Below are 14,203 nucleotides of genomic sequence, written 5' to 3'. Positions count from 1 at the left end.
TAACCTCAAGCTATCCACTTCTATCCCCCAAGTCCTTATGTTCCCCCTAGATCTTTTCCATTGTAATAGTAATTAAGGTGGGACTTTTTGTTGTTGAGCTTTAATGATTGGGGCCTTTGTTTGAATGGGGCAGATAAAGTGGGATGTTTTTGTATTCCTCAGCACTGAGACAATTGAGAGTCATTGATTTGTATCTGATGTGATATTGGGGGTGGGGAACTTTTCCACGCCCAGCCTGGGTGAGGTGGGGGCCCTTGGGGCCCTGAACAGGATATATAAGCACAGAGGTTAGCATTCTCTCTTGGAGCTCTGAGCCACAGCAGGAGTGGCACGTGACTCTGGGCCAGCCATTGTGAGCTCCCTGGCTGAACACTCAGATGTTGATAACTACGAATTGTGTTTGGCCTGTAATTCAGGGTGCTGGTTTTTTTCCCCTGAACTCAGTAAATGATATTTATATGCTGGATTAAAGTAAGATTGTTAACCCCTTAACGTTGCTTTCCTTAGTAAAGCAGATGAAAAGGACCTGGGCTTGCAGCATTCTGTGAGCTGGTTGTTGTTGGCTTTACACCCCCACAGCAGCTGCTAGCCAGATTGCTGAAACATTCATGTATCAACATTCTCAAGAGAAGTGATGGGTATGGGTACACGATTTAGATATAAAAGTGGATACTATAAACAAATTAGGGGAGCAAGGATAGTTTATCTGTCAGGAGAATGGAGGAATTTATGAGCAAACAAGAGATAGAGAACATTATGAAATGCAAAATGGATAATTTTGATTACATTAAATTGAAAAGTTTTTGCACAAACAAAGCCAACGTAACCAAGATTAGGAGGGAGGCAGAAAACTGGGAAAGAATTTTTACAACTAATATCTCTAATCAAGGTCTCATTTCTCAAATATATAGAGAACTGAGTCAAATTTACAAGAATACAAGCCATTTCCAATTGATCAATGGTCAAAGGATATGAACAGGCAGTTTTTGGAGGAAAACACTAAAGCTATCTATAGTCATACGAAAAAATGCTCTAAATCACTATCGATTAGAGAAATGCAAATCAAAACAACTCTGAGGTACCACACTGCACCTATCAGATTGACTAACATGACAAAACAGGAGAATGATAAATCTTGGAGAAGATGTGGGAAAATTGGAACACTAATTCCCTGTTGGTGGAGTTGCGAACTGATCCGACCATTCTGGAGAGCAATTTGTAACTATGCCCAAAGGGCTACAAAAATGTGCCTACCCTTTGATCCAGCAATACCACTTCTAAGGCTGTATCCCAAAGACATCACAAAAATGGGAAAAAGACCCACATGTACAAAAATATTTATAGCAGCTCTTTTTGTTGTGCCCAAGAACTGGAAATTGAGGGGATTCCCATCAACTGAGAAATGGCTGAACAAGTTGTAGTACATGAATGTAATGGAATACTATTGTGCTATAAGAAATGATGAGTAGGTGGACTTTAGAAAAACCTGGAAAGACTTATATGAACTGATGCAAAGTGAAGTGAGCAGAACCAGGAGATCATTGTACACAGAAACAGCCACAGTGTGCGATGACTGATTTTGATAGACTTAGCTTTTCTCAGCAATGCAAGGACCTAAAACAATTCCAAGACTTGTGATGGAAAATGCCATCCACAACCAGAGAAAGAAATATGGAGTCTGAATGCAGATTGAAGCAGACTATTTTCTTTTTTTGTTTTGTTTTGTTATGCTTCATGTTTTTCTTTCTCATGGTTCCTCCCATTCATTCTAATTCTTCTATACAACATGACTAATGTGAAAATATGTTTGATAGGAATGTATGTGTAGAGTCTATATCGGATTGCAGGCCATCTTGGGGAGGGAGGAGGGGAGAGAGGCAGAGAAAATTTAAGATATATGGAAGTGAATGTTGAAAACTAAAAATAAATAAACATTTAAAAAAAGAGAAGTGATAGGTGACTTTTCTCAGGAAGTCACAAACTGTATAATTCTGAAGTATATGTACTAATGGCTCCATTCTCACTCCTTCAGAGGGGGGTTGACTACATCTCCCCCTCAGGATTCTAGGTGTACCCCTGAGGGGTTGTGATATCTCTTCTCTAAAGCTTGAGCCCCCATTATGATACCAATGTTTAAGACCCCAGTTCCATTTTTTACAAAGTAGTATTTACAAGCAAGGGCAACTAGGTGGTGCAGTGGATAGAACACTGGGCCTGGAGTCAGGAAGACTCATCTTCATGAGTTCAAATCTGGCCTCAGATACTTACTGGCTGTGTGACCCTGGATGAGTCACTTGACCTTAGTTTGCTTCCATTTCCTCAACTATAAAATGAAGATAACAACAACACATACCTTCCTGGGGTTGTTGTGAGATAATATTTGTAAAGCTCTTAGCACACAGCAAGCACTTAATAAATGCTTATTCTCTGCCCTTCCCTCCTTCTGCATCTGCCATGGTCAAACTCCATCTGAAGCATCATGTTCAGCTCTGGGTGCCATAGTTTAAGAGGGCTGCTCTCCTTAGTTGGGGCAGGAGTATGCTGGAGGATGGGGAGAGGGGTGGAATGTATACAGCATGCACCAATCTATAGCATTAACATTTTCCCCCATCACTTCCTTAAGTCTAGACAATCAATAAAACAATACATAATCTGCCAACTTCCAAGGTGTAAATGCTCATACTGAATATTTAACTGGTGTGAGCTAACTCCAATGCTCCCTGGTCACAAGACCGCCTGGGTCAAGGTCAGGCGGAGATGTTACAGCAATCCAGCTGTGGCTCTTGACATGACTCGACCCGAGAATGAATGTTGGAACAAGACAAGACACAGATTATGATTTGTCCTTCTACGAAAAAGTCTGTCTCTCGAAGAAGTCCTCAGGCCAATTCATCAGGTTTCCATGGCTGCCAAGGTCTATGGTGGCTATCCAGGAACTTGTCTGTGGCCGTTTCATCTGATTAGAGATACCACTAATAACCTAGGCCAAGGTCACAGGGTCAAGGCCTGTACCTGGCTTTGTACCAAGAGATGCTTTCTTCCTATAGAAGCCTGACCAGGACAAGTGGTGATTAGGGGGATATTTTCCCCACTTTTAGCACTTACTTACTCATCACAAAATCCAGCCAAGCTCCTGAAAGGTGTTGGGGCTTAAAGACCCCTCCCACCAACAGCAGAACTTGGATTCTAAAAAGAAGCCCAGAGGCAGAAATGCTTTCAGTTCCAAAGGTGGAAATCAGAATGCAACAGACCAGAAGTTGAGGGGTAGGGGCAGGATGGTCTTTTCTTTTTTCTTTTCTAATCCAATTGACTGTCTGAAGCAAAGTTTCTTAACCTGGAGTCTGTGAATTTGGTTTTTTAAATATGTTGATAACTATATTTCAATATACATGGTTTCCTTTATAAGGCAGTCAGTCAGCAAGCTTTTTAAGTTCCTAGGAATACAAAGAAAGGTAAAAGTCCCTGCTCCTAAGGAGATCACAGAATAATGGAGGAGGCCAAGATCCTGTATAATTCTCTGTATCTTATTTTATGTGTTTTAACAATAATTCTGAGACAGGATCCATGAGCTTCATCAGATTGCCCAAGGAGCCATGACACAAAAACTCTGGGTGAGAGTTTAGTTCCAAGGCCAGCCCATCTCCAGCTCCGGCCACTTTTGGTTGGCACCTTGTAAAGCCATCCCTGCCACTGGAAACAAGTCTGGCAGTAGCATCATCATAATCTTCACCTATGGCAGCTGGCTGATGTTTCCTCAGAAGCTCAAAGAGAGGGGAGACTTGCTCTCAGACCAGCTTAGATGGAAGGGGAGGAAGTGACGGGAGGAAGAGTATCTTCCTTGTATCTTTGTCCCATAGAGAAGGAGCTAACGGGTAAAGAACTAGGCCAAGAGGTCCACTGGTCACCCGGATCCCACTTTGAATGAATGAACAGACAAAGCAATTATTAAACGCTTACTGTGCGCCGAGCATTGTGCTAAGTGGTAGAAATACAAATAGAAAAGTAACACAGTCCCTGCGCTTGAAGAGAGAGATCACATCCTGAGGAGACCCTACAAGCAGGATCAGTCTTACAAGTAAACAGGAAGTTGAAAACCTTTACAATGTAATAATGGGGGCACAGCGAAGGCCCTACCAACCACTAAAACACCCTCTGCAGTGTAGTGGATAGAGAGCTGGGCCTGGAGTCAGGAAGACCTGAGTTCAAATCCAGCCTCAGACTCTTATCAACTGTGTGACTCTGGGCAAGCCACTTAACCTCTATTTGCCTCAGTTTCTCCAACTATTAGATGGGGATAGTTACAGCACCTACCTCCCAGGGTTGTTGTGAGAACCAAATAAGATAATATTTGTAAAGTTCTTAGCACAATGCCTGACACATAGCAGGCACAATATAAATATTTATATTATATATTCCCTCCTTCTCTCCTCCAACCCATCCATCCATTGGCAGGTTCCCTCATTGGAGTTTTATTCCTTTAGCTCAGAACGTCAATGTTTGTTAAACTTCCTACACTTCCCACCCTCCTCTGGGCCTCAGATTTGTGCCTTCTGTAAAATAAGAGGGTTACACTAGATCAGTATTTCTCAAAGTGTCATCTGGAGACCCCTTTCAGGGGCTCCACAAAGTCAAAACCAACTTCATGACAATACTAACACATTTCAATTTCTACTACGCCAAATATCAATAGATAGAACTCAGACAAAAGCTCTTTGGCGAGGGGGGGGTCCTCATTGGTTTTTAAGAGCGCAGAGGGGTCCCGAGAACAAAAAGGATTGCTGCCCTGTGTGAAGGAGAACCCTCCTAGTTAGTGATCTAAGCCTCAGGGGCAATGGGTGGTGCAGAAGGGCAGTTGGCCATAGAGAGAGAGCGTTGGCTTTCCAGGAGACCTGGGCTGAAATTCTGGCTTCGATGCTCACTCTTCCGACAATCCTGGGGAAAATCGCTTCCCCTCTCGAGGCCGCAGCTGCCTTTCTGGGTTTCCTTGGCACCTGGCAAAGCATATGTTACGTAGTTAGCACTTAAGAGGTGCTGGTTGAGTTGGTCAACTCTCTAAAATGATAGAGTCGATGACCAGGACAGAGAGTTATAGACATTGTCAGACATGTTACTGTCCTTTGTAACTTTGTCACTGATTTACTAGCGCTACCACCACCACCACCAGTACTGCTACTACTACTAGCTAACATCTATTAAGCACCTACTATGCGCCAGGCGCTATGCTAAGTGCTTTACAAATATTGTCTCATTTGACCCTCGTGACAATCCTAGGAGGTAAGTGCTACTGGTATTTCCATTTTATAGATGAGGAACCAAAACAGAAATTAAGTGACTTGCCCAGGATCACATGGCTAATTAAGTGTCTAAGGCTGGATTTGAACTCAGGTCTTCCCGCATCCAGGCCCGATGCTATTCATTGTGCCACCTAGCTGCCCCACTAAAGAGGATTTAATCTGGGGGGCTGGGAGAAGGGGGAAGTGAGGGGTGAGTTTATTTCCCTTAGAAACAACTGGCTTGGGGGTGGGGCAGCTAGGTGGTGCTGTGAGTAGAGCATCCGCCCTGGAGTCAGGAGGACCTGAGTTCAAATCCAGCCTTAGACGCTTGACACACTTACTAGCTTATGTGACCTTGGGCAAGTCACTTAACCCCAATTGCCCTGCCTTCTCTCCTGCAAAAGAAAAATTTAAAAAAATGACTGGTTGGCTATTATAAAATCAAAATGCACCCACAAATCTTATTTAAAACATGCCTCACCTTAGAACCTCCCTCTGCTCCTGGGACCTTCTCTCCCTGAGAATATCCCTTCACTTTGCTGGCTCTCTTCTCTTCTTGGGGCCACTATTTTGGAGAAAGGCCCAGGACCACCAGACTTGATCCCCCTCCCAGCGGGGTCTGACTTATCAAACTTCAATATGTGCCTCATTGGCCAAGTATCCCCACCTTTTGGATGTAGCCTTTCCCCATTAGGATGTCAGTTCCTTGAGGGCAGGGGTTATCTTTCCCATTCATTGTTTTGATATCCCCAGAGCTTACCACAGTATCTGGTATGCAATAAGTACTTAATAAGTGCTTGTGGCCTTGCCTTACCTTAAAATAAAATGATAGGTTTTAGCTAGAGGAGTTGAAGGTACTTTCTGATTTTAAATCTTATGATCCAACATCCTTCCTTGAAAGCAGGTTTTGATAGAGAACAGGAGGCCCTGGGGAAGAGGGCAGACCCAGAATGGGTACAAAAGGTTTTCGACCTGGGAAGGAGGAATCCAGAGACAGCCCACTATCCCTTAGTAACTGCCCTAAGAACTGCCATGAGATTCTGGGGTGGGTGTGATCCCAGGGCTCCCACGGCCCATGGAGGAGCTTCCAAATCAGAGGCAGGGGCCCTTTGGAGATCAGCTGCACGAGAAGGGAAAATCAGGTGAGACCTTTGTTGTTGCTTCCTAAAAGTAGAGTCCACAGAGGGAGTGGTAAGGCAGCCAAGCAAGGACAAGGGCACCATCCCTGCAGCTCTGCTGCTGGGAAAGGATGAGCTGGGGTTTCCTTGTATTCCCTCCATGGTTTTTTTAATTGGATTTAATTATTTTAAATTTAATTGCATTTTTAAGCTTTCCCCAGTGAATTTCCTGATCCAAGACGATCTCGTTTCTACCTCATCCCTAGTAAATAGTCCTCCAGAGACCAGTTTCTTGAAGAATCCAAGACAACCTGGACTTGATTCTGGAGGAAAGCACTCTGCCAAGGGGAAAATGGTCACCGTCAACTGGACCTCACTAGGAGAAATCTTTCCCAAGTGGGACAGTCTCTGTTTTGGATATAGTGTTAAGTGGGTGCAGAAGCAATTGTGGAACTAGAATATTAGAGTTGGAAAGGACCTTAAAACACAGGATGTCAGAGCTGGAAGGACATTAGAACATAGAACCTGTCAGAATTGGAAGGACCTTGGAACATAGAATGTCAGAGCTGGAATGACTTTAGAACAGAGAACATGTCAGAATTGGAAGGACCTTAGAACACAGAATATCAGAGCTGGAATGGCCTTAGAACAGAGAACGTGTCAGAGTTGGAAGGACCTTAGAACATAGAATGTCAGAGCTGCAATGACTTTAGAACAGAGAACATATCAGAGTTGGAAGGACCTTAGAACATAGATGGTCAAAGCTGGAATGACTCTAGAACACAGAACATGTCAGAGTTGGAAGGACCTTAGAACACAGAATATAAGAGCTGGAATGGCCTTAGAACAGAGAACATGTCAGAACTAGGAGGGACCTTAGAACATAGAATATCTGAGCTGAGAAGGGTCTTAATATAAAATGTCAGACTTTAACACATAAACTATTATGTTTATTATGTTAAATATTAAATGAAAGAATATGGAAGATCAGCCCTTCAAGGGCTCTTAGAGAACATCTAACAACAACAGATAATTTGTTCAGTGAGAGGCAGTGTGGTGTATGGACGGAGCCCTGGGCTGAGGGTTGGGAAGATCTGGCTGAGTCCTCCCTCTCATACAGCTGGAGAGAATTTACGCAATGAGAGTTTCCGTACATAGGTGAAGTATCTGGGCAAAAAATAATGTGCAAGGAACAGATGGGGTGAACAAGAAAAATGAAACAGCCTCCAAATTTAAGGGGCTCACATGCTGCTCGGGGGTAATGGTAACATACACAGTTAAGTAAATACAAAGGGATAAGCTAAAGGGGGGAAGGGGAGGCAGAAAAGGTCTCTTGGAGGACGTGGGGCCTGAGCTGGGCTTTGAAGGAAGCAGAAGAGAAAGGGATGGAGGAGGGAGAGGAGGAGGGGAGGAGCTGAGAAAGGAAGAAGAGCATTCTAGACCTTTGTAAAAGGCCAGAGCAAGGGAGAGATCCTGCATTTGGGGAGCAGCTAGCAGACTGGTTTGGCTGGAACAAAGAGTTCACAAAGTGGGGGTAATAGGAAAGAAGACTGGGAAGGAAGGTAGGAGTCAGATTGTGGCAGGGTACTAAGCAACAGGTTAAGAATTTTGCATTTTTTCTTAGATTCAAGGAGCACAAAAGATTTTTGAGAAAGGGAGGGATGTGGTCAGGGCTGTGTTTTAGGAACACCATCTTGGTCGCCATGTGGTGATGGATCTTTTGTAGAAGAAGCCACTGAAGCTGGGAGAGGGGGAGAAACTGTGACCAAAGTCACATAGGGGATGGCAATCGAAGATTAGAACTTAGGGCTCTTGACTCCCTGGTCTAGTTCTTTTTTGAGAGATTCCTGGAGTTCTGATGGGATTTAGGGGGAGAAGCAGGGAATAGTTGCACCTAAGTGGATTGGGGGGATGTCTTCTTAGCTAGCTGAGAAGAGAAAAACTTAGTGAGTGGAGCATGGAATTTCTAGAGGAAGCAGATGGATGAGGCCAAGATCCAAAATGTATTCATTCTCCAGATGAAGCCATTGTGTCTCCACATTGAGAAAAACTATTCCTTAGACTGTTTTTTTCTGCCTCTTTTTGTAACCCCAGTGCTTAGCACACTGACTGGCACATAATAGGTGCTTAATTAATGTTTATTGACTGGTTGTGGACAGAGTCCCAAACCCTGACCAGCCATCTGGCAAATCCCTGCCATTGGTCACAAACTGGTAAACCGAGAGACTACGTGTGGATAGTTCTGTGCAAACCCAACCCTACTTGGAGAAAAATAAGTCAATAGGTTCTCTTGGCTGAAGGCAGGTCACTAGTGTCCTTCTCAGAGGAATCTTTCCCTAACAGACAGCCCCAAGACAGGCTCCATTTTCGGAAAGCTCATTAATAGTTAATTTCGTTAAGTGCTTTGGTTAATGACTGTGTCACTCTTATGAGTAAAGCTGGTATGTACAGAGATACATCAAAAGAGGGGCAATTAAAGGGACTATTTAAGCAACCCAGTTTCTCACAGGAAAATCATTAGTGTAGTCAATGGATGGAAGGCAGGAAGCTCACTCTAGGGGGGAGCTGGGGTGGCCACTGGGGTGGCTCTGGGAGATGCTGGAGAAGGCTGGGCTAGTATGAGGGAAAGGCTGTTCCCTGCCTAAGGAAGACCAAGTACCTGGGGTTATGGTAAGAGATAATACTTGTAGTTAGCACAGTGCCTGGCACATAGGAGGAGCTTAGTAAATATTCCTTATTCTTCCCTCCCTTCCTGAGCCAATATGCCTGCAGAACTTAGCCATTGTGCCGTGTCACCAATGCAAAGGGAAAGGAGAAGAGACCCTGACTCTATCATTGATTCACTGGGTAAGCTTAGGCCTCTATCCTGGCCTGTGTTCCAATCCCTAAAAAGGAGATACATAACAAATGCCTTCCCTATCTCAAAGAAATGTTGTAGGGATAAAATAAAAGAACATGGTCAGAAAGACATGAAAATGTATTAAAAGCAGGCAAATAAAAGGTTATTAGGAGGAATCATGGGATCATCAGCCTAGATCTGGGAGAAATCTTTGAGGACATCTGATCTAACACTCTCACTGTACAAGTGAGGACATGGAGGCCCAGAGAGTTACATAACTCGCCCAAAGGTCAAATCTAATGTCCATGATGGAGCCATGTCTTCTGGCTCCAAACTCCTCACTCTTTCCACTGACCCTTTGGGATGAGTGCTGCAGGTGAGAGAATCATCTCACTTCTACAGATAAGTCTCAGAGAAGTTAGCTAAGTAAACTTCACACAGAACCAGGATTTGCACCCCGGCCCCTCTTGACACCACGGATAGCATACTTTCCACTATGCCATACTGCTTCTCTGTTTCCTGAAGAAACAGGAAACTTGTTCGTCAAAGTCCTTCCTAATCTGGCCCCTTCTAAACTCCCAGCCTTTTATACCTTCCTCTCCTCCATACTTTCTGCGATCTCTGGCCTCTTTATTATTCCTCACACACAATAATCTATTTCCAAATGTTTACACTGACTGCTCCTCATGCCAGGAGCTCTCTCTTCATCTCCTCCTGGCTTCCCAGGCTTCCTTTATGTCTCAGCTAAAGTCCCAATTTCAACAAGAAGTCTTTCCCTCCTCCTTAATTTTAGTACCTTCCCTTGAGATTATCTCCAATTTATCATATCTCTCTATCCATCCATCAATCTATCTATCCATTCATCTAACTATCCATCCATCCCTCCATCCATCCATCTATCCATCCATCCCTCCATCAATCTATCCATTCATCTATCTATCCATCCATACATCTATCCATCCATTCATCCATCCATCTATCCATCCATCTATCTATCCATCCATACATCTATCCATCCATTCATCCATCCATCTATCCATCCATCAACCTATCTCTATCACTTATCTGTGTAGTTATCTTTCCATCATCTGTCTATATCTATATAGATATCTGTATATATAGACTATATCCACACAAATATAGTATTTCTGCCCATGTTCTCTCATTTAATTCCTACAACATTTATATCTATACAGATATAGAGATATTTATAGATTTGTAGATAGAGTTGCACATTTATAGATTTGTATCCAGATCGATAGATAATGTTCTTTGTACATACTTGTTTGCATGTTGTCTCACCCATAATGGAGTGTGAGGGTAAATGTCTAACAATGGGGGGGGGCAGGGAATGAACAAGTGACACACTTTTAAATTTAATCTGCATTATTAAACATTTTCTTCATCACTTTCTAAAGTCTAGACAATCAACAAAACAATAAATCAAGCCTTAATTTGTTGTGCTTGAGGTGTAAATGATCACACTGAAAATTTAATAATTGGCTCCCGAAAGCTGGTTCAAACTGGCTCCAGCATAACCCTGCTGCCATTAGAGTGGGGGCGGGGGCACGTTTTTTGCCTTTCTTTGTATTTCCAATGTTTAGTGCAATACTTGGCGCATAGTAGGCACTTAAATCCCAATTGACTCACTTACCAAAGCTAACAAGAGATGATGGAAAACATAGTCCTTAGAGCTGGAGGACACCTTAGAAATCATCTTTTCCAGTGATGCCCAACCTGAGAGCAGAGGGGAGAGGTAGAGGAGTGGGGAGAGAAGGGCTGCAGAGTTTTAATAAGAGGACAAATTATCATGGTTAAATAAAGTAATACTTGCAAACCTTTAAGTATTCTATGTCTATGACAACATTTTTTAGAACCAGATTTATAATTTCATTCACTGTAGTGAATTCCCGGGGAGGGGCACCCTCTCTAACAATGCAGGGCAAGATCCTCTTTGCCACTTAGAGGCAAGTTCTGGGAATGGAGAAGTTGAGGGCTCACAGCCAACACATGGCAGAGATGGGACTTGAACTCATTTCTCCACCCAAGGGCCAGCACTCTCTCTTCCCACCACACTGACTTTGCTACAATAACTCTGATCATTTTACCCTTTTCTTCACTCCAGCACGACTCAGCATTATACATAAGTATAAATGGAAAGGACAACCACATACAAAAAAAAAAAATCAAAAGTGAATGTGGCAAAATCGTAAAAATCAAGCATGGCTGGAAAGAAAAGATGTGAGGCCAGCCCCAAACCACCCTTCCTCATAGGCGGGAGCTCCACAAGTATTACATGTTGCACACATGGTTAGATTTTTTCAAAGTATTGATTGGTTATGCTGATTTTTCTCCTCCTCCTCTTCCTTCTTCTCTCTTTCTTCCTTCCTTCCTTCCTTTTCTTCCTTCCTTCCTTCCTTTCTCCCTTTCTTTCTTTCTCTCTTTCTTTCTTCCTTCCTTCCTTCCTTCCTTCCTTCCTTCCTTCCTTCCTTCGTTCCTTCCTCCCTCCCTTCCTTTCGCTCTCTTTTTTCCTTCCTTTCACTCTCTTCCTTCCTTCTTTCCTTCCTTCCTTTCTCTCTTTCTTTCTTTCTTTCTTTCTTTCTTTCTTTCTTCCTTCTTCTCTTTCTTTCCTCCTTCCTTCTTTCCTTCCTTCCTTCTATCCTTCCTCTTTCCCTTCTTTCCTTCTCCCTTCCCTCCCTCCCTTCCTCTCTTCCTCCCTTCCCTTCTCGCTCTCTTCTTCCCTTCCTCCTTTCTTCCCTTCCTCCATTCCTTTCTTCCTTCCTTCTTCCCCTTCCCTTTCTTCCTTCTTTCCTTCCTCCCTTCCTTTCTTCTCCTTCCCTCCCTTTCTCCTTCCCTTCTTTCCTTCTTCCTTCCCTCCCTCTCTTCCTTTCTCCCTCTCTTCTTCCCTCCTTCTCTTCTTTCCTTCCTTCCTTCCTCCTTTCTTCCCTCCTTCCCTTCCTTCCTCACTGTCTTTCTCCCTTTCTCCTCCCTTCAGTCTTCCTTGCCTCCCTTTCTTCCTCCTTTTCTTCTTCCTTTCCTTCCTTCGTTTCTTTCTTTCTTTCTTTCTTTCTTTCTTTCTTTCTTTCTTTCTTTCTTTCTTCCTCCCCCTTCCCTTCCTTCTTTCCTTGTCTCTTTTCTTCTTTCTCTCCTTTCTTCTTTCCCTCCTTGCTTCCTTCTCACTTTATCCTCACATCAGCCTGAAGAGGGGATTGGCCAATGTTATTATCCCATTTTACAGATCACCAAAATGAAGTCAGCACTTAGGTCTTGGTTATACAGCTAGGAAGAAGCATGGCTAGGAATCTAACCTAAGTCTTTGGATTCTTAATCTAGAGCTCTTTCCATTATGCTCTGGGATGTGGCAAGAGGAGGAGAAAGAAGAAAGAGGAACAGGGAGAGGAGATGTTGCCAGGCAGCCAGCCCCAGTCCTGCCATGTTGCCTTGGTGATGCTGAAAGTTGGGAGGACAAGCAGGGATTTACCTGCAGATGGAATATATGAACTTCAGGTCACAGGATCATAGATTATCATAATAATCACTTAACATTAGTATCATAGATTTTAAGTTTGAAAAGCATTTAAATGCACGATTTCATCTGATCCTTTCAATAGCCTTTTAGGGGTAGGTAGTATCACTGTCTCCATTTTACAGACTAAAAAAAAAAAAAAAAAACCGAGATCCAGAGAGGTTGAGTTGCATCGAGATAGTCCGGTGGATAGAGTGCTGGGCCCGCAGCTCTGAAGACTGGAGTCCAAATCCAGCATCAGAAACTTGGTAACTGGGTGACCGTGGCCAAGTCACTTGACCGTCTGCCTCCTTTTCCTCAACCATAAAATGAAGACCATAATAGCACCTAACTCAGAGGGTTGTTGTGAGATAATATTTGTACAAAGCACTTAGCACAGTGTGGGTGCTTAATAAATGTTTGCTCCCTTCCCCCGCCCCCATGTCTTGGCCAGGCCACAGCTAGTAAATGTCAGAGGCCACACTGGGACCCCAGAGAAGTCAGATACTCTTGCCTCCAAGTCCACCACCCTGTAGCATTTCATGGTGGGAGGGACCTTAGAGGTTGCCGAGTTCAATGTCATCGTTTTGTAGTTGTGAGAGACTAAGTAACTTGACGTGACCAAGGTCACACACATAGTAATTATTAATCCAGGCTTCTTATCAGTACATGGATTTTTTTAAAAGCCTATCCTGTGCCAATCATACAAAGGCAAAATTACACCGGGTTATAAGGATTGGGGAAACCGAGACCTGGAAAGACGAAATAACGCCGTCAAGGTCATCCAGGTAGCGGAGCCGGCAAGAGACGCCGAGGCCCCGCTGAACTTCAGCTTTGGCCACTGTCTGGGGATCCAGGGCGCCTGGGCATCAGGCGGTACGGGACTCTCCGTCTCCATCCCTTCCCTCAGGTGCCTCCTTCCTCCCGTCCTCTCTCCTCCCTCCCCTCTCCTCCCCCTCCCTGGCCCTTTCCTCCCTACCACGAGAAAATTCACCCTGGAGGAGAGAGACTCAAGCCCCAGAGACAATGGGCCCCCAGAAGAAGGGGGAGAAGAAAGGAGCGATGAATTGTCCCCCTATTGAAGGCTGGGCTGGTAAACTCCATATTTTCCACGGCATTTAAATGCCTGCAAGCAGATTAATAAGGTTTGGTAATAGCAGAAGCAGTCTATATTTATTCTATCTTAAATGCCAGTTTGTCAGGCCGTATTAATATTGATGGGGAGGCTGGGATTGAGGCCGCGGAGCGCGGGGCCGGCGCTTTATCTCCGCCGTGCAGGCTGCGGGAGCTCCGTTATCTGGCCCAGGCGGCTGCTGCAGCTGGCTCTTCCCGGGACGGCGCCCGCTCCCCCGCCTGCCGCTGCCCCTCGCTGCCTTTCTAATCAGAAGAGAAGAAGTTGCTGGCTTGATATTTCCATTTTTATCTCTTTTATTTACTTCATTTTAATGTCTTTCAGTGAATATTTTCT

This window comes from Trichosurus vulpecula, chromosome 3, assembly GCF_011100635.1.
Source record: "Trichosurus vulpecula isolate mTriVul1 chromosome 3, mTriVul1.pri, whole genome shotgun sequence".
Taxonomy (NCBI): Eukaryota; Metazoa; Chordata; class Mammalia; order Diprotodontia; family Phalangeridae; genus Trichosurus; species Trichosurus vulpecula.
This window is presented reverse-complemented; position numbering follows the sequence as displayed.